This window comes from Lethenteron reissneri, chromosome 24, assembly GCF_015708825.2.
Source record: "Lethenteron reissneri isolate LAM-NWPU_2019-01 chromosome 24, ASM1570882v1, whole genome shotgun sequence".
Classification (NCBI taxonomy): Eukaryota; Metazoa; Chordata; class Hyperoartia; order Petromyzontiformes; family Petromyzontidae; genus Lethenteron; species Lethenteron reissneri.
The window spans coordinates 8,279,336-8,299,422 of NC_083802.1; the positions used below are offsets into that span (position 1 = coordinate 8,279,336).

The 20,087-nt window shown below is 53.3% G+C and overlaps 1 protein-coding gene across 1 annotated transcript in view; it reads left to right on the forward strand.

Moving 5' to 3' along the window:
• Positions 1-6,865: 6,865 nt before the first annotated feature.
• The window catches only part of LOC133346502 (receptor-type tyrosine-protein phosphatase delta-like), a 225,848-nt gene continuing 212,626 nt past the window's right edge, over positions 6,866-20,087 (forward strand). The window contains exon 1 of the mRNA XM_061558121.1: positions 6,866-6,995. The gene's annotated coding sequence lies outside the window, so the exon portion shown is untranslated. The remainder of the gene's footprint in view (positions 6,996-20,087) is intronic.

Consider the following 20,087-nt stretch of genomic DNA (forward strand, 5'->3'; position numbering starts at 1 on the left):
GACTGCTCAAGGAGGTCTGTGACCTCCTTGGAACAAAGAAAATCCAGACCTCGCTCTACCATCCTCAAACCGATGGGATGGTGGAGCAGTTACATCGCACCCTCACATCCATGCTGTGCCACCACGTGAGTGCGTCTCAGTCGGACTGGGACCTGTTCATTCCAGGCGTCCTTGCCGCATACAGGTTGGCCCCTCACCCCTCAACGGGGTTTTCACCTTTTTATCTTATGTACGGAAGGGAGCCGGAACCCCCGATGCACGTGCAAATGGGCCTGGGTCTGTCTAAAAAGGGATCCGCTGTGCCCGCTTCAATGAAGGTCACGCTCGACAGGCTGCGTGAAGCACTGGATGCGCCCGTGGATCATTCAGCCAGCCGACAAGCGGCTAACGAACGCTTGCAGAAGCATCAGGGTTCTGGGCTTCCGTGGAGGAAAGGGGAGAAGGCATGGCTACATTTCCCCCAAGTGCCCATTGGGACGTCCCCAAAATTACATCGCCCTTGGCAGGGCCCCGTTTAGGTCGTGGAGGTCCGCCGGCCACAGTGTGTGCGCATCCGATTCAGTCGCCGTTACTGGACTGTTCATCCGTCTCTGTCTCGGTTAAAAAGATGTGTGTTGCCTTGCCCTGTTGACTCATCCCCAATTCTGGAGCGGATGGTGCCTGATGCGTCCGACGAGCAGGGCCGCCCTGGCCGGGATGCTATGCAGTGTAAGCCCTCTGTCTGTCCACCCACAGAACCCCTCCGAGTAGCTCCCGAGGCGCCGCCTGATGTCCCGTCGGTGGTGAAGCCGACATCGACGGACACACCGCCCACTCATGGACCGGATGCTGCCCGGGGGAGCGGACCAGCAGCACATACGCAGTCCAGAGGCGCTCTTTTCCGCTGAGTACCTCCCTTTGGACCCGTTATCGTCGAACGCCAGCCATCGCCGACGTGTGGTTAGCACCTTGCACTGTGGGATGAAGGCCTTCTTGCACTTGCCGTCCTGCCTTACCACCCTTGTTGGTCTCCCGCAAACGATGATGCCTTCACACCTCCATTCACATTGTTATTGTTGATATTGTTACGTTGTTCTTACAATTGTTCTGGTTGTTGGTGGCTGGCTTTGTGCCGTCGGCCCCGGGTCGGTTTAAGTATAATTAGCAGCCGGGACGACTGATTTTTTTTTATGGGGGGGGGGGGGGGGTGTAGAGGAGTAGTGTGAGCAACCATGAGAGGGCATACAGAGGGAGGTGCGAGTGAGTTGACAGCGTAGGATGACGTCATGTCACGGGTGCTGTAAGGGGGTACCTTTGGGAACAAAGGCGGGCCCGAGTTAGGGGGAGGAGCCGCCCAAGGAGTACTTAAGCGGGACCCCGTGACGAGGGCGTGGTCGTTGTGGGAGTCCGGAGTAAGGATCGGCTGCAGGAGGTCTCTCCCGCTCGTCGCTGAACGGTGTTGGCTGAACCCCCGTCCGGGGCAGATGAGAGGGAGAGCCAAGGGGATAGCCGAGAGTAGGGCTCCAAGTATTCAGGGAGGATTGGCTGAGAGAGAGTGGGTTCTTCTCTCCTCGTTGCCGGGCGGTGTTGGATGAGCCTCCGCTCTGGCCCGAGTGAGAGAGCCCAAGGGATAGCCGAGGGTAGGACGACAACAGTGTTCGGGGGTCCAGGGTAAGGACCAAGAATAGAGAGCACCTACCCCTGGTGTGAGCTTGAGTGCTTAATGTAATAGTGTTTAATAAACGGCAACAGCCCTTATAGTAAATTCCGTTTCCACGTGGTTCTACTATACAACATATGTATGTAAGTCTGTGTGTGTAGGTACGTCTGTGTGTATGTACGTCTCTGTGTATGTACGTCTGTGTGTGTAGGTACGTCTGTGTGTGTATGTACGTCTCTGTGTGTGTAGGTACGTCTGTGTGTGTATGTACGTCTCTGTGTATGTATGTACGTCTGTGTGTGCACGTCCGCATGTGTCTGAGAGCAATGCCTTTAAAAAAACTAACCAGACCCAAATCGAGTTTTCGGACTAATCACATTGGAACATCCCTCCCGCCCGGTCCCCGTCCCCCTCACCTCCCTCTCTGAATATTGCACGGCTCGCCCTCTCGTCATCCATCCATCCATCTTCCTGCCTCCTCTCCAATCTCTGCCTGGGTCTCTTTTTTACTTCTCCAATTCGTTATCGTCTCACTCTCGCCTCAACATCGCCCACATTTCTCCCTCTCTTTTCCCATGTTCACCGTTGAATCTCCTCTCCCATCTCTCCTGCGTCTTTCTCCCTCTCTCATAACCTCTCCCACTTCTCTCTCCATTGTTTCCATCTTCTCAGGGCTTTTTTTTAATCTCTCCCTCTGCCAACCTCTCCATCCTCATCCTTCTCTCTCTCTCCCTCACGCGTTTGCCTCTTCCCATCTCTCTCGCTCCCTTCTCAGATCACTGCCTCCCCTCTCCCTTCCCCATGTACAGATCTCTTTCTGCTCTCCCTCCTACCTCTCCCCATCACTCCCTTCTCTCCACCTCTCCTCTGCCTCTCCCCTCTCTATATATCCCTTCTCTCCGAGAGGCCCATTCGTCTCTGTTTTCTTTTGCCATTTATTCTCCATTGTCTTGACACGGGGCCTTCAATTTCATCTCTCCAGCGCTCCCTCCCTCCCTCCCTCCTCTCTCTCTCGTCCATCGATCTCGAGTCGACCGCTCTTCATCCCTCTCTTGTCCATCTTTCCTACCCCCCTCCACCCCACCTTCCCCCTCTCTCGGCCTCCTCCCCTCGGTCTGTTTTTATATATAATAAAAATAAATAAATTCCCGTTTCGCTTGATTTAATCCTGGGGCCACACGTGCTCCCAATCTCACTAAAAGCACCGATTGCCCTGCGCTGGGGAAAGTCATGCAAGGACCAGGGCGTGCACACACAAAGACAAAGATCCCCCCTTTGTAGCCTTAACGCTCTGCTGGGGTAGCGTTGTCAGCGAGCACCTATGAAGGCAGGAACGGCACGCGAGGGGGGGTGGTGCGGTCACAACCACGCCCGGTACCACCTTTGTCTCCCCATGTGCTGATGTTTTACACACCGTCCCAGCTCCTCATTTATGGCTGAGTCGACCTAGGGGAGGCCCAGGACCAGTGCATATCGTTTTCATATCCGATGTTGTACATAAACACACATACACACAGATACGCGTCAACACAAATACACGCATCTACGTAATACGGTTATATACACACACACATATATACATACACGCCGATATACAAGGCTGGTTCATTAACTAAAGAGATACTTATGTAACCCACGTGGGTGCTATTTCGGTAAAAATGACGTTGCGAATAGGTGATGACCCTGGTGAAATAAATCAAATCAATTCCAACCATTCCCAATCTGCCAATGGACGAGGACCTCCCCGTGCCGCGTCGATTGTAGGCGTCTCTTGGACCACACTTCACCACGCCGGTCAGTGCGAGGTTGTGAAGGGGAGGAGAAAAGGGGGTAACGACTGGTTCGGATATCTTTTTGCAATTGATATCAGTCGTAGCCGGCAACCTTAACCTTGGTTGGAACTCATCTTCTTGGTTCTTTCGGTAAAGTCACGTAAAATGGAAATAATAAAAATAAAACATTATAAAATACAATTCTCACGACGTTTCGGCCACAACGCAAGCAGCCGTCTTCAGACTTTGTCTTCTCGACAGACCTGTTCTCCACCTGAGGACAGCTGCTTGCGTTGTGGCCGAAACGTCGTGAGAATTATTCTACTATGTTTTATTTTTATTATTTTATTATTTCCCTTCTACGTGACTTTACCGAAAGAACCAAGAAGATGAATCCCTGCAGTCACGAAAGCTTTAAATCGAAATTTGGTTGGAACTGCTGGGTTCATAGCGCAGCGTGCTAACCGCTGCGCCACCGCTCCACCCCGGGCCTTGCCTGTGGTGCTCAAGCACAATGTTGTTTGCCTCGCCATATGTTGCCCGAGCTGAACTCTTGCACTCCTGCACATTGGAAGAGCAGCGAGTTGGTGTCCCCCGCCCCCCCCCCCCCCCCACTTGAGAGTTGTTGAAGAATGAAGCTGCAATGTGGGGACAATTGTATGAAGCACGGAAAAAATGTACGCGTATGAAGAAGGGCCATTGCCTGAAACGTCTCCTATTATATATTCTTAAGGCCACCGTCATTGTTGACGAATGCGGTTTGCTTGTTAGCAGTGCTTATCCAGACCACCGGCGACTCTGTGTTAAACGAATCAGGTTGGCGCATAATTCATAGGTGTGCCAGTTCACGACATTTGTCAAGACCTAATATATTAAATACATCTATGTATATATATCTAAACGTGCCATTTATGCGAGCTTCCTACGAAGTTGTTGAATGTGCTGTGGCATGGGGCCGTCCATAAATGACGTCACGCACTTGGGGGGGGGTGGTCAGACATTTGTGACGATGTGTGACGAGGGGGAGGGGTTTGATAAATGTGACGTCAAATCAAAATGCGCAACTTTAAATAAATATAGGCAACACGTTCTACTTGATTAAATAGACTTTTAAATACATGTTTTCTCCTACAACATCAGAGTGCAGCGCCACATTAAATACGCACTACAATGACAATAGTTTAAAGCGATTTGAAGCATGTTTTATTTTTGGGGGGGCGGGGGGGGGCAGAGCTTTGTGACGTCATATTTGAGGGGGGGGGGGGTCTGACTTTTTGTGACGTCGTGTGACGAGGGGGGGGGGGGGGTCAAAAATCACAGAGAGACGCAGGATGGCAGCGATCCGAGTAACAGAAATACAGTCGTTATGGAGGACAGTGACCGGTAAGACTTCAAGTCGAACTCGACTTACCTTGTGACAGCGATCCAGAGTCTCAGTATGACAACGAAGCAGAGTAACATCGTGTAGTCGTCAGTCCTAGGAGTATCTAACTCTGCTTAACCTTGGAACCATGACGCAGCGCGACAGGGAACAGGGAATCCCAGGAATATGAATACAAAGAGGCCTATCGCTTGGTTACTTTTTCGGCATGACGGTTGACCTTAGGTTGGGGCAGGGGTCATCGGCAAGCTGCTGCTCGGGAGCTGCTGCGGGTCTTTGAGGACCGTTTCGTGGCGTTAGTTATTAAAGGCCACCGTCTCGTATTCACCACTTGCATCGCGGCTCTTGAAATATTGAGGTTTTTTTACCGAATTCGAAAAAAATGTCACTTCTTGTTATTTTGGTTGCCAGGCGCGCTCTTGGCTCCTGGGTGCTCTCGGTGGCACTCGGTCGCGTGTACGCCGGGTGCCAACGTGACTCGCCTTTGGCAGCGATTGTGCGTGCCGGGCACATGCGACCCTGGTGGCCTGGGTTCAGCTCCGTGCTGACCCCTATGCTGCTCTGATGACAAACGCGCCTTACAATGCATCGGTGACTGGCAAAATTCGAAGCGGGAGACTTACACCTCCTCTCCTCCCTCCACGTTGCTTGCGTCTGTTAACTTAGCCACAGTAAATTATATATATTTTTAACAATCTAATTAAAGATGATACCGTGTCTCACACTGTTGAAACAGTCAAGAGTATGCTTAAACAAATGTTGTTGAGAACATTAGTGTGCAATGCCCATAAGCTGATGGATTATGAGTATATCTTCAAGCTGAGCCAGACTTGTTTTGTTTAGATGTGTACGTGTGTGTGTGTGTAAATGTTATTCCCGCTCACGGCCAACACCAGTGACGATTATTTGAACCGGTTCCGGGCCTCCCCTAAGTCGACTCAGCCTAAAATGAGTACCTGGTGCGGTGTGTAATAAACATCGCCACTAGGGAGACAAAGGCGGCCGGGCGTGGTGATGACCACCTACACCCTCGTGTGCCGTGCCGGCCTTCATAGATGCTCGCTAACAGCACTTGCTCCAACACTCTGTTAAGGCTATAGGGGAGATCTTTGTCTTTCGAGTGGTGGCAGAGTGGTTAGCGCTGCACTGCACTATGAACCTGACGGGCAACCCGAGTTCGATTCCCACTCATGACCAATAACCGTGTGGAATATCTGAAATGATACTCGGTTGATTCGTCTTTAATTGAGTACCTGGTGCGCGGCGTGTAAACATCAGCACTGGGGAGACGAAGGGAGCCGGGCTTGGTGTTGGCCACTCCCCAAACTCACCCCCAGGCGTGGTCCTGGTCACCCACCCATGTCGGCCTTCATCTAGGTGTTCACTAACAGCACTATGTGGGTGACCTTTGTGTGAGTGGACCACGTGGTGTTGTGAGTGGTGCTACACTACACATTCCCGTTGAAAGGGGATTCCACACGAGTCGACATCTGGCAAAAGAAACTTCATTGTTCCAGCAACACAACTCGCACGCCACTCGGAGGAAGCTCTCTCCCCAGCCAAACAAACCCATTCCTTGCTCACCTCACACCAGGTCCCTTCTCCCCGTCCCTTCTGGAAACCTTCCAGAAGGTTCCACCATCCCTGTCTCTTAGTCTCTCCACTCCGTCGTTTCTCTCTCAATCAATCCCATTTTTGCACCCCGTCGGCTATTTTCCTCCCGTAGTTTATTAATTAAGGTGTCATTTCATGGCCCTTACAATCTTACTCACATGCATAGTACACACTCACGTGATTTACACACGCTGACACACAATACACACAAATCCCACCATACGTGTAACAACATGTTGGGCAGCGTGTCGTTATCTTGTCCGGAGCTTGTTAAGCCAGCACGGTTCTTATATTCACCACCAATGTCGACCTCGAACTTAGGTCACCGCGCTCGGATTGCAACGAATAAACCACAACAATACCACTCCTCACACACAACACATGCTGTTCTCATTAGCAATAATAACAAGCATACGCCCAACTGCAAACTACACTGCAGTGCCTCTTTAAGCGGCTCTTCACTGATCCTCACTCCACTCACCTCCCTCTGTCCCTACGTTCCTCCTCTCTGCTCCCTCCCTCTGCCATTTTTCTGGAGTAAAATCATTGCTGGAAACAAGGCCTCAATTTATTCTACGGCATAGACACAGTGAGTACCGTGTGTGTGTCTGTGTAAGCATCCGTCTCATGTGTGCGCTGTAATATATGTATGCCTGTTAAATCAGAAGTGCAGGGAATTCCAACAGGACCTATATCTCTGCTTTATTGACCTGGGTCAAGGCCTACCATACCATCAAGAGGCCAAGGATTTGGGCTGTTCTTCGCGCAGTCAGGGCACCCGAGTCAGCTCGCAATCATTAAGGACATTTATAACGATGGGCAGGCCCGGCTAAAGTTGCTTGGCTGGGAGTCGGAGCCTATTCCCTGTTCACTTTGGGGGATATCCTCTGCCCACGACACGACCATCGTTTTGATCATATAGTTAGTAGAGCCTGGCCAATTAGTATCTAACCATATGCGTAACTGGGATTCACACGGCAGTATAGATACAATGGGAGGCTGATCGATGGCTGGGTCAGATCAAGCAAGACATAGCTTCTGACTGATTGACCAGGTTGTGTATGCTGATGACTTGATTAATGCTCGTGGAGCTTGCCACGAACAGGTGGGGCCTGACCATCAGCACTACCAAAACACAATGCTTGCCTGGCAACTTTGTGTCATGAAATAAGCCACAACCTCAATTCTCAGTGAGTAATTGGATGATTGTAGAGAGGGCATATATTTTTTAAAGGCAGTTTTATTGACCAATGTGTTGATATTTTTTGTTGTTTGCGCTTGTGCATCACTATCACCTCCAAAGTGCCACGAAATAATTTGTAGAGGGTAGATTAGGTTCCGTGCATGGGCAATATGCTAATTACGTAAAGTTCTCATTCTGGAGAATATATCTTCAGACGGAGCCGGACTTGTCGTTTCTTTTGCTGTGCGCGTGTCGCACTCCAAATCAGTCAACGGTGATATATTTCATTGGCTGCGTAACACTGCGTCGAAGCTGCCTGGCCTGTCATTCCACACGAAGCTCCGGGTCTTCTCGGTCACAGTTTATGCCCTTCTTTCTCTATGCCCTGAGTTTAATCAGACTGCATTGTGTGAGGAGCCCACAGATCCTTGAATAGTCTCGATACATTCCCATCCGTAGGTTCATCCGGCAGGCTAGGCTGCGTTGTCTGGGTTGTGTAGCCCCTATGCCAAGTCAGCGCATGCCTGAGCAGACCTTGGCCAGATAAGAGGTGGCGAAACAGGCGTGGCACGGGCTAGAGACGAGATGGGTTGATGCGGTACAGGAAGCACTTGCTGATGATTGGTACCAGCGGTGTCAAGATCGGCTTCTGTGGAGGAGGCTCGTGAAGGAAACTGCTGGGCAGCAGTCGCCCTCCAGTAACAACGGAGGGCAGAGGAGCGACGACAACAGCGAGCAGAGCTCCGGGTGGCCAAAGGGAAGTATGTTGGCACAATGGATAGCAGATGTGGTGCATTTGCTAGCCGTTTCATGCAGTTAACCGATAACAACTGAGTTTTGTTCTGTAATCTTCTTCCAACAATCCTTTGAGACTTCACGTGGCCCCAGAGCACACTTAGGCTGGCACAAGCGCCGTTCTGATATAGCTGCCACTTCGTGTATTTGTGTGTGCACAAACCAACGATTATATTATCGGAACCAGTCCTTGGCCTCCCCTAGGTGGACTCAGCCTCAAATGAGTAACTGGTGCAATGTGTAAACATCGTCACTTGGGTAGACAAAGGCGGCCGGGCGTGGTGCTAGCCATCCACCCCCTCTCGTGTGCCTTCATAGGTGCTCGCTAACAGCACTTGCCCCAACAGTCTATGCAGGCTATACGCGAGGATATTTGTCTTTGTGCACAAAGCGACTCGCCACTGCCACCTATTGCCACTGAGGTTACTGCGTTGACGTCACCGTAGTGACTTTCATCATCGTGAGCCATGATCAATCCACCGCTGGATGGAAGGTTATTCTGCGCCTTGATTTCCTCATTTCAAAGCTCAAACTCATGCGGGGTAGCACGGCGCACTACAGCTGATGGAGGTGGGGGGGGGGTAAGTGGCAGATCAAAGGGGGAGGGGTAATTTATTGATTGATGTTTACCAGAAATTTATATCATTGCAGTATTAATGCCGGGCCTGATTTAAAAGTATCCAGATTAGCCTATATGCTCGGCATGTAGTTTATAGTTACGAGAGCGTGTGGTTTTAGACGTTGCGCCTTCAAGTTAATAACTACTGTACAGTATATGTTTGCAATATGTTGAGACGCTGGGAATGAATTGGCACATGAATGTGGATGTGGTAAGCACGTGTTGTCCCACACGCATCCAACTCACTGCCATTCAACATTCACAAGATGAGCACAGGGGGGTCTCCCTGCTCCGAAGTGTGCAACTGAGCGTAGGTCATCTCTGCGACTGGCCCCGAGCCAGCAAGTGCAAATCCCACAACGTTCCTATGGCCGGAGACAGTCCATCCACGAAGCGACCATTGATGCTTAAAAATAGCTCAGCCATTCGTGATGTATTAGGTTCCCCCGTGCTCCCCGTCGTGCCACCATGAGCGCCGTCATTACAATAATGTACTTATCATCCTAATCTTATTAGCAAACCACCACGTACCCCACCCCCGGGCACGCTGCAGTCTCTATTTAACCAGGTGGAACGCCACTGAGATTTCAGCGCAACTCCGCTTTTCCTATTGAACAAAATAACATTTAGTGATGCTGCTGCTGATGATGATGCGTTGCACAAACACGTTTAACAAGAAAGGAAACTCAAAACATTCGTCAATATAACACCGTTATTTGTCGTCAAAATATATAATCGGCAACGTTTTTCGTAATGAAGGGCAATTTCCCGAAACGTCGCGCATTACGTTACTGTAATGGGCGACGTTCGATTGGCGTGGCTCAGTCGTTCTGCAACCCAACTGAGTCAATCTGGGTTCCATAAAAAGGTAAAGAGGCCATGGAACCAATTCCCTTATTAGCCAACAGTGGCCTTCATTAATTAATTCATGAAATAAATATGCTTGTGAAGGTACAACGTGAAGGTAGATGTACTGCATCATTGCACAGGAAAGCCTCGCTGATTTTCACAAGCGTCTGTCTTGTCAAGGTATTTGGAGGAGTGGGGAATAATTGGGATGTAAATTCCAATCGAGATCTTTGTCAGAATCTAATGGTCTCAATTCCTTTCAAGAATAGACACAAAAAATCAAGAATCCATTTTCTTGTTTTTATCATCATCAGCCGCCATATTCAATCCACTACTGGATGAGAGCCGACCTGAAGCCGCCGTCACCTTTCACGATCCAGCGATACAACAACAGCCGCCATTCATCACGAAGTGGCGCTGATCTCACCACAGCTTCTGCGCAAGGCTAGGTGCACTCGGAAGCCACGAGAATTGTGAAAGGCTCGCTGACAGGTCACGGGACACACCCAGGTGTTTTGGGTTGACAGACATGCACCACCTGTCCTTCCTACTGCACCAACTTGTTGCGGTTTAGTCGCCCCGCGCTCCGCTCGTTGTTCTGAGCGTCTCTCCTCTGCCCTCTGTTGTTGCTGGAAGGCGACTGACTGCCTTCAACTGCCCAGTAGCATCCTTCAAGAGCCTCCTCCACAGAGGCCGATGTTGAACACTGCTCGTACCAGTCATCAGCAAGTCCACTCAGCTCCAGATCATCTTGCACATCACCCATGTGGGCTACATGACCTGGCCAATGAAGCCTTATCTGCCGTACGAGTTCACTGATGGGACTGTGTCGGTATCTTTAAAGCTCCTCACACAATACAGCCTGGTTAAATACAGGATAGATAATAAGCAGGCCAGCCTAAATGTTTTAAACTGGAACAGATGTTGCTTCAGAGGGTTCCAGGTTTCACAAATATAAAGGATGGAGGGTATAACTGTGGCCGAGAATACATGGAGCGACAGGCCAGGTGCTTCCACACAGCGTTATGCAGCCAATAAAAAAGATGCCGCTCAACTCATTCGGAGTGAGACCTCTGCTGCTAAACAAGAACGAGGCATAAGCACACTACCAATGTATGGGAACTCGTCCAAGCCACAACTGCGCCATTATTCATGGGGAGTTGAGGGGGTGGAGTGTTTGATGGCACAATACCACGGCAGGTGTTTTGTTTTTGTGGGGCTGATGGTAGTAGCACGCTAAAGGTTCAGCCGTAGCATCTCCAACTCCTCAGAGTGAGCAGGAATTACCAGATCATCAGCATACGTAACATGTTTGACCAATAGGGAGTCATCCCTTGACTGTACCCGTGCATAAATCTGTACCAGATGGAAATTCCCCTGGTACAGCCATGGAAAGCGTCTCGAACTAAGTGGTCATATGATAAATAGTTTAAGGGCTGTTACACCCCAAGGTGAACAGGAAATAGATCTGACTCCCCCCACGCAGCTTCAACCAGGCCTGTCCACCGTCATGATGGTCCTTAATGATTGTGAGCAGAGGGTCAGGAACCCCAAAAGTAGAAAGAATAACTCAGCCCTGGGCGATTGATGGTATTATAGGCCTTAACCAGGTCAATAAAGCAGATATATAGGTTAGATGTTGCGATTCCCTACACCTCTGAAGTAGTAGATAGACAGTGAAGATGGAGTCCGTGCAGGAACCAACCCGTCTGAAACCACATGGGGGGGGGGGGTCTTAAAGCCTCTGCTCAGTGTGCCCGGCAAGGCGATGTTTAATAATGGTTTCCATGACCTTTCTCAGCAGGGAGATGAAACTTGAGGAGGGAGATGCAACCTGTGGAGGGAGATACCCCAATCGTTATTGCAATCAGTGTGGTCCACCTTTATAAAATGGTAACCACCAGGCCACCCTTTCAATCCTGTGGATCCTGTCTTGTGGACCAGACCGTTGTAACTACGTCAAAGAGGGCGGTGTGCACAAAAACACCACCCTCCCTCAGGGATTTGTTTGAGATATCATCTCTGCGCAGTGCTTACCTCATCTTAGACTCTGCTATCACTGCTTGCACTTCCTGAACAGAAGTTACATCAGCCAACTACTTATAAGCAGTAGATACTTCCTCCAATGTTTGAGGTGCAGTATTGCCAGTAGGGACAACTCCACATTTCCCCATGAAATTATTTGAGCTGAGCAGTTTCCTATCCCTCAAGATAAATGCTCAGTAAACCTGCGAACCTGATCCTGAGAGTCGAAGATCGTATTACTGTCTTTTCCCTTCGGGATGGTATTGTGTTGTTCTGTAAGTCACTTTTTTGATGGAATTTGTGAGCACACGCTACTTAGGCAGTTTCCATCTCCTCAAAAACCCACAACCACCACTTATCCTGGTAATGCTGCGCAGTTTTCGAAACCTCCGAGCGAAGTCTGCGGTAAGCCTTCTCATCTCAGACGTGGGATGTTGTAGCACGTGGGAGTGGGCTTGCCGCTTTCTCTCAGCTTGCCAGAATACCTCCTCTATCAGCAAGGGTCTCTGGGAAGATCCGGACTGCATACAGCCATTTCACCTGCATGGGTTACAGTCCTGAACCTTAACCATTTCCTCTCAATATCAGAAAGGGGGATGAGCTAATCCCAATCGCAAGCAATGATGACAGTCTCAATTTGGAAATATGGCAGGGACAAATTACATATGACAAGTTGATGAGCCTGCTGTTCTGTCGCTATGTAGTCCAGCAAATGTTTTGCTTGGACCAGCCATACATACATCCATGTTGTTGTGTGGATGCGCCAATGCCGGAATAGCGTATTGGTGATTACAAGCCCAAGAGCTACACAGAAGTCTAGCAACCTCCTACCATTGTTATTGAGCTCATCTGGCACATGCCTTCTATTCTAATCACTTGGGCCAAGTTGCCTGTGTCATAATGTAACCTAAGAGGTGGGGGCGTGGGGGGGGGTACATTCCCCTGGCTCAGTCAAATAGAGTTTGGCCAGATGTCATTGACTCCTTTTCTCCCCTGGGGCATCTAGCATAAGCGCAATTGGAAGTTTTAACTATTGTTATTGGAAAAATCAGTGCAAGGTTACCAACCCCTCGCAACAAACTAATCAAACTGCTGTACATACACACACACACAGAAAATACACACCCCCTACTCACACTCACGTCAGCCTTAGCTCAATCTCACCACTCACTCACTAATCACCCCGACTCACACGTCAAACTCACTGTGTACATCCTCGCACTATACTCCACCTCATATTCAAATCACTAACTTTACACCACACACTAAATTTACCACACACTACTGTACGCTATACACTACCCTACGCAACACTGTATCCACTGTACCCACACACTGCAGTAGTGTGTGGTAAGTATATACAGGCAGACTTCGCTTAGCGCTCATGATGCGTTCGTGGATAAGTGAGCGCTAATCAAATCGGTACTAAAAGGGGTCATTATACCATTGTATATGTGGGGATGCGTTCCAAACAGCGTTTTTGCTTTTGTATGAGCAATGAGGGGAACAATGAGGGTTTCATTGGGGTATCAGTAATAGCGCTATTAATAATACAGATGGTAAACATGATTGTATACATTTGATAATGATGTATTATAACATCCATAATTATTATGCACTGTACATACAGTGCATTCTACAGTTCTCCTACATGGCAGCAGTGTGAGACAAGGTTCTAGGAGCTGCTGTGCTCCAAATCCGGGTCATTCTCATTGACGAACTTCCAGGACCTTTGTGACCTTAGCGATGCCCTCAGTTGTTGAACATATGTGAAAAAGAGCTTCATAGCTCATCGGATTCCTCCAGTATAAACACATTCTGATTCTAAATGTTTGTAGTTCGGTTTATTTATATGGAGCCTGAGACTCTATCCTGGTCTCGTGAGTTCTCACCTGGCAAACCATACATTTTTTTTATTAATTGCGACTACTGATCGTGATAATCTAATTGCGGGAGGTGGGGGTCTGATCGGATCAACGTTCGTCGCTGTCACAGGCTAGGTGCAGGTGGAAGTCACAGGACAGACCCAGGTGCCATGGGTTGGCTGCTGTGCCAGGCTAGGTGCAGGTGGAAGTCACAGGACAGACCCAGGTGCCATGGGTTGGCTGTTTTGCCAGGCTAGGTGCAGGTGGAAGTCACAGGACAGACCCAGGTGCCATGGGTTGGCTGCTGTGCCAGGCTAGGTGCAGGAGGAGGTCACAGGACAGACCCAGGTGCTGTGCCAGGCTAGGTGCAGGAGGAGGTCACAGGACAGACGCAGGTGCCATGGGTTGGCTGCTGTGCCAGGCTAGATGCAGGTGGAAGTCACAGGACAGACCCAGGTGCCATGGGTTGGCTGCTGTGCCAGGCTAGGTGCAGGTGGAAGTCACAGGACAGACCCAGGTGCCATGGGTTGGCTGCTGTGCCAGGCTAGGTGCAGGTGGAAGTCACTGGACAGACCCAGGTGCCATGGGTTGGCTGCTGTGCCAGGCTAGGTGCAGGTGGAAGTCACAGGACAGACCCAGGTGCCATGGGTTGGCTGCTGTGCTAGGCTAGGTGCAGGTGGAAGTCACAGGACAGACCCAGGTGCCATGGGTTGGCTGCTGTGCCAGGCTAGGTGCAGGTGGAAGTCACAGGACAGACCCAGGTGCAATGGGTTGGCTGCTGTGCCAGGCAAGGTGCAGGTGGAAGTCACAGGACAGACCCAGGTGCCATGAGTTGGCTGCTGTGCCAGGCTAGGTGCAGGTGGAAGTCACAGGACAGACCCAGATGCCATGGGTTGGTTGCTGTGCCAGGCTAGGTGCAGGTGGAAGTCACAGGACAGACCCAGGTGCCATGGGTTGGCTGCTGTGCCAGGCTAGGTGCAGGTGGAAAGCACAGGACAGACCCAGGTGCCATGAGTTGGCTGCTGTGCCAGGCTAGGTGCAGGTGGAAGTCACAGGACAGACCCAGGTGCCATGGGTTGGCTGCTGTGCCAGGCTAGGTGCAGGTGGAAGTCACAGGACAGACCCAGGTGCCATGGGTTGGCTGCTGTGCCAGGCTAGGTGCAGGTGGAAGTCACAGGACAGACCCAGGTGCCATGGGTTGGCTGTTTTGCCAGGCTAGGTGCAGGTGGAAGTCACAGGACAGACCCAGGTGCCATGGGTTGGCTGCTGTGCCAGGCTAGGTGCAGGAGGAGGTCACAGGACAGACCCAGGTGCTGTGCCAGGCTAGGTGCAGGAGGAGGTCACAGGACAGACGCAGGTGCCATGGGTTGGCTGCTGTGCCAGGCTAGATGCAGGTGGAAGTCACAGGACAGACCCAGGTGCCATGGGTTGGCTGCTGTGCCAGGCTAGGTGCAGGTGGAAGTCACAGGACAGACCCAGGTGCCATGGGTTGGCTGCTGTGCCAGGCTAGGTGCAGGTGGAAGTCACTGGACAGACCCAGGTGCCATGGGTTGGCTGCTGTGCCAGGCTAGGTGCAGGTGGAAGTCACAGGACAGACCCAGGTGCCATGGGTTGGCTGCTGTGCTAGGCTAGGTGCAGGTGGAAGTCACAGGACAGACCCAGGTGCCATGGGTTGGCTGCTGTGCCAGGCTAGGTGCAGGTGGAAGTCACAGGACAGACCCAGGTGCAATGGGTTGGCTGCTGTGCCAGGCAAGGTGCAGGTGGAAGTCACAGGACAGACCCAGGTGCCATGAGTTGGCTGCTGTGCCAGGCTAGGTGCAGGTGGAAGTCACAGGACAGACCCAGATGCCATGGGTTGGTTGCTGTGCCAGGCTAGGTGCAGGTGGAAGTCACAGGACAGACCCAGGTGCCATGGGTTGGCTGCTGTGCCAGGCTAGGTGCAGGTGGAAAGCACAGGACAGACCCAGGTGCCATGAGTTGGCTGCTGTGCCAGGCTAGGTGCAGGTGGAAGTCACAGGACAGACCCAGGTGCCATGGGTTGGCTGCTGTGCCAGGCTAGGTGCAGGTGGAAGTCACAGGACAGACCCAGGTGCCATGGGTTGGCTGCTGTGCCAGGCTAGGTGCAGGTGGAAGTCACAGGACAGACCCAGGTGCCATGGGTTGGCTGCTGTGCCAGGCTAGGTGCAGGTGGAAGTCACAGGACAGACCCAGGTGCCATGAGTTGGCTGCTGTGCCAGGCTAGGTGCAGGTGGAAGTCACAGGACAGACCCAGGTGCCATGGGTTGGCTGCTGTGCCAGGCTAGGTGCAGGTGGAAGTCACAGGACAAACCCAGGTGCTATGGGTTGGCTGCTGTGCCAGGCTAGGTGCAGGTGGAAGTCACAGGACAGACCCAGGTGCCATGGGTTGGCTGCTGTGCCAGGCTAGGTGCAGGTGGAAGTCACAGGACAGACCCAGGTGCCATGAGTTGGCTGCTGTGCCAGGCTAGGTGCAGGTGGAAGTCACAGGACAGACCCAGGTGCCATGGGTTGGCTGCTGTGCCAGGCTAGGTGCAGGTGGAAGTCACAGGACAGACCCAGGTGCCATGGGTTGGCTGCTGTGCCAGGCTAGGTGCAGGTGGAAGTCACAGGACAGACCCAGGTGCCATGGGTTGGCTGCTGTGCCAGGCTAGGTGCAGGTGGAAGTCACAGGACAGACCCAGGTGCCATGGGTTGGCTGTTTTGCCAGGCTAGGTGCAGGTGGAAGTCACAGGACAGACCCAGGTGCCATGGGTTGGCTGCTGTGCCAGGCTAGGTGCAGGTGGAAGTCACAGGACAGACCCAGGTGCCATGGGTTGACTGCTGTGCCAGGCTAGGTGCAGGTGGAAGTCACAGGACAGACCCAGGTGCCATGGGTTGGCTGCTGTGCCAGGCTAGGTGCAGGTGGAAGTCACAGGACAGACCCAGGTGCCATGGGTTGGCTGCTGTGCCAGGCTAGGTGCAGGTGGAAGTCACAGGACAGACCCAGGTGCCATGGGTTGGCTGCTGTGCCAGGCTAGGTGCAGGTGGAAGTCACAGGACAGCCTCAGGTGCCATGGGTTGGCTGCTGTGCCAGGCTAGGTGCAGGTGGAAGTCACAGGACAGACCCAGGTGCCATGGGTTGGTTGCTGTGCCAGGCTAGGTGCAGGTGGAAGTCACAGGACAGACCCAGGTGCCATGGGTTGGCTGCTGTGCCAGGCTAGGTGCAGGTGGAAGTCACAGGACAGACCCAGGTGCCATGGGTTGGCTGCTGTGCCAGGCTAGGTGCAGAAGGAGGTCACAGGACAGACCCAGGTGCCATGAGTTGGCTGCTGTGCCAGGCTAGGTGCAGGAGGTCAAGGAATAGACCCAGGTGTCATGGGGTGACCGCTGTGCCAGGCTAGATGCAGGTGGAAGTCACAGGACAGACCCAGGTGCCATGGGTTGGCTGCTGTGCCAGGCTAGGTGCAGGAGGTCACAGGACAGACCCAGGTGCCATGAGTTGGCTGCTGTGCCAGGCTAGGTGCAGGAGGAGGTCACAGGACAGACGCAGGTGCCATGGGTTGGCTGCTGTGCCAGGCTAGATGCAGGTGGAAGTCACAGGACAGACCCAGGTGCCATGGGTTGGCTGCTGTGCCAGGCTAGGTGCAGGTGGAAGTCACAGGACAGACCCAGGTGCCATGGGTTGGCTGCTGTGCCAGGCTAGGTGCAGGTGGAAGTCACAGGACAGACCCAGGTGCCATGGGTTGGCTGCTGTGCCAGGCTAAGTGCAGGTGGAAGTCACAGGACAGACCCAGGTGCCATGGGTTGGCTGCTGTGCCAGGCTAGGTGCAGGTGGAAGTCACAGGACAGACCCAGGTGCCATGGGTTGGCTGCTGTGCCAGGCTAGGTGCAGGTGGAAGTCACAGGACGGACCCAGGTGCCATGGGTTGGCTGCTGTGCCAGGCTAGATGCAGGTGGAAGTCACAGGACAGACCCAGGTGCCATGGGTTGGCTGCTGTGCCAGGCTAGGTGCAGGTGGAAGTCACAGGACAGACCCAGGTGCCATGGGTTGGCTGCTGTGCCAGGCTAGGTGCAGGTGGAAGTCACAGGACAGACCCAGGTGCCATGGGTTGGCTGCTGTGCCAGGCTAAGTGCAGGTGGAAGTCACAGGACAGACCCAGGTGCCATGGGTTGGCTGCTGTGCCAGGCTTGGTGCAGGTGGAAGTCACAGGACAGACCCAGGTGCCATGGGTTGGCTGCTGTGCCAGGCTAGGTGCAGGTGGAAGTCACAGGACGGACCCAGGTGCCATGGGTTGGCTGCTGTGCCAGGCTAGGTGCAGGTGGAAGTCACAGGACAGACCCAGGTGCCATGAGTTGGCTGCTGTGCCAGGCTAGGTGCAGGTGGAAGTCACAGGACAGACCCAGGTGCCATGGGTTGGCTGCTGTGCCAGGCTAGGTGCAGGTGGAAGTCACAGGACAGACCCAGGTGCCATGGGTTGGCTGCTGTGCCAGGCTAGGTGCAGGTGGAAGTCACAGGACAGACCCAGGTGCCATGAGTTGGCTGCTGTGCCAGGCTAGGTGCAGGTGGAAGTCACAGGACAGACCCAGGTGCCATGGGTTGGCTGCTGTGCCAGGCTAGGTGCAGGTGGAAGTCACAGGACAGACCCAGGTGCCATGGGTTGGCTGCTGTGCCAGGCTAGGTGCAGGTGGAAGTCACAGGACAGACCCAGGTGCCATGGGTTGGCTGCTGTGCCAGGCTAGGTGCAGGTGGAAGTCACAGGACAGACCCAGGTGCCATGGGTTGGCTGCTGTGCCAGGCTAGGTGCAGGTGGAAGTCACAGGACAGACCCAGGTGCCATGAGTTGGCTGCTGTGCCAGGCTAGGTGCAGGTGGAAGTCACAGGACAGACCCAGGTGCCATGGGTTGGCTGCTGTGGCAGGCTAGGTGCAGGTGGAAGTCACAGGACAGACCCAGGTGCCATGGGTTGGCTGTTTTGCCAGGCTAGGTGCAGGTGGAAGTCACAGGACAGACCCAGGTGCCATGAGTTGGCTGCTGTGCCAGGCTAGGTGCAGGTGGAAGGCACAGGACAAACTCAGGTGCCATGGGTTGGCTGCTATGCCAGGCTAGGTGCAGGTGGAAGTCACAGGACAGACCCAGGTGCCATGGGTTGGCTGCTGTGCCAGGCTAGGTGCAGGTGGAAGTCACAGGACAGACCCAGGTGCCATGGGTTGGCTGCTGTGCCAGGCTAGGTGCAGGAGGAGGTTACAGGACAGACCCAGGTGCCATGGGTTGGCTGCTGTGCCAGGCTAGGTGCAGGTCACAGGACAGACCCAGGTGGCCATGGGTTGACTGAGATTATGGGCAGATTGCACCCCCTGTGCTTCCTACTGCTCCAACTTGCTCCGGGCTCCTCTGCCCTCCGCTGTTGTTGGAGGGCGACTGCCCGGAGCCTCCTTCAACGAGTCTCCTCCACACACAAGGATACAAAGCCCCCCCCCCCCCCCATAGCCTGTAGAAGACTGTAGGGGTCAAGTGCTGTTTGCGAACACCTATGAAGGCCGGCACGGCGCACGAGGAGTGGTGGTGGGTGGCCAGCACCACGCCCGGCCGCCTTTGTCTTCCTAATGGTACTTATTTGAGGCTGAGTCAACCTAAAAGATGGCCAGGACCAGTTCAGCTAATCTTCTTTGGCGATGTTTACACAACGCACCTATATACAATGGGACTAAAATGTATTACAGTATACATTCACCGTAGATAGAATAGAACCAGGGTGGCTCGTAGCGGTGTCACATGGACGCATGTTGTTGTTGTTGTGACCATGCCGCCTTTATATTGTACGGCGATTGGTGGGGCAGATCCCTATAACTTATTCTATTTGTGGTGAGGCAATGGCTGGGGGCTGGCGAGGCAATGGCTGGGGGCTTGCGAGGCAATGGCTGGGGGCTTGCGAGGCAATGGCTGGGGGCTGGCGAGGCAATGGCTGGGGGGGTGAGGCAATGGCTGGGGGCTGGCGAGGCGTGGCTCGAGGTGAGCCTCACGGGGAGAGGGCGGGGCGCGCGGGGCGCGTGGCCTCGCGCCGTTAGTTTCACGCCCTTTCTATTCACCCCCGCCCCGCTACCCCCCACCCCGCCCCGCCCCGCTACCCCCCACCCCGCCCCGCCCCGCTATCCCCCACCCCACCCCGCCCCGCTATCCCCCCCGCCCCGCCCCGCTATCCCCCACCCCACCCCGCCCCGCTATCCCCCACCCCGTCTACACCCCGCCTTGATATCCCCCACACCCGCCCCCACCCCCGCCCCCACCCTGCTATCCTCCCACCCCACCCCCGCTACCCCCCACACCCCGCCCCGTTATCCCCCACCCCCA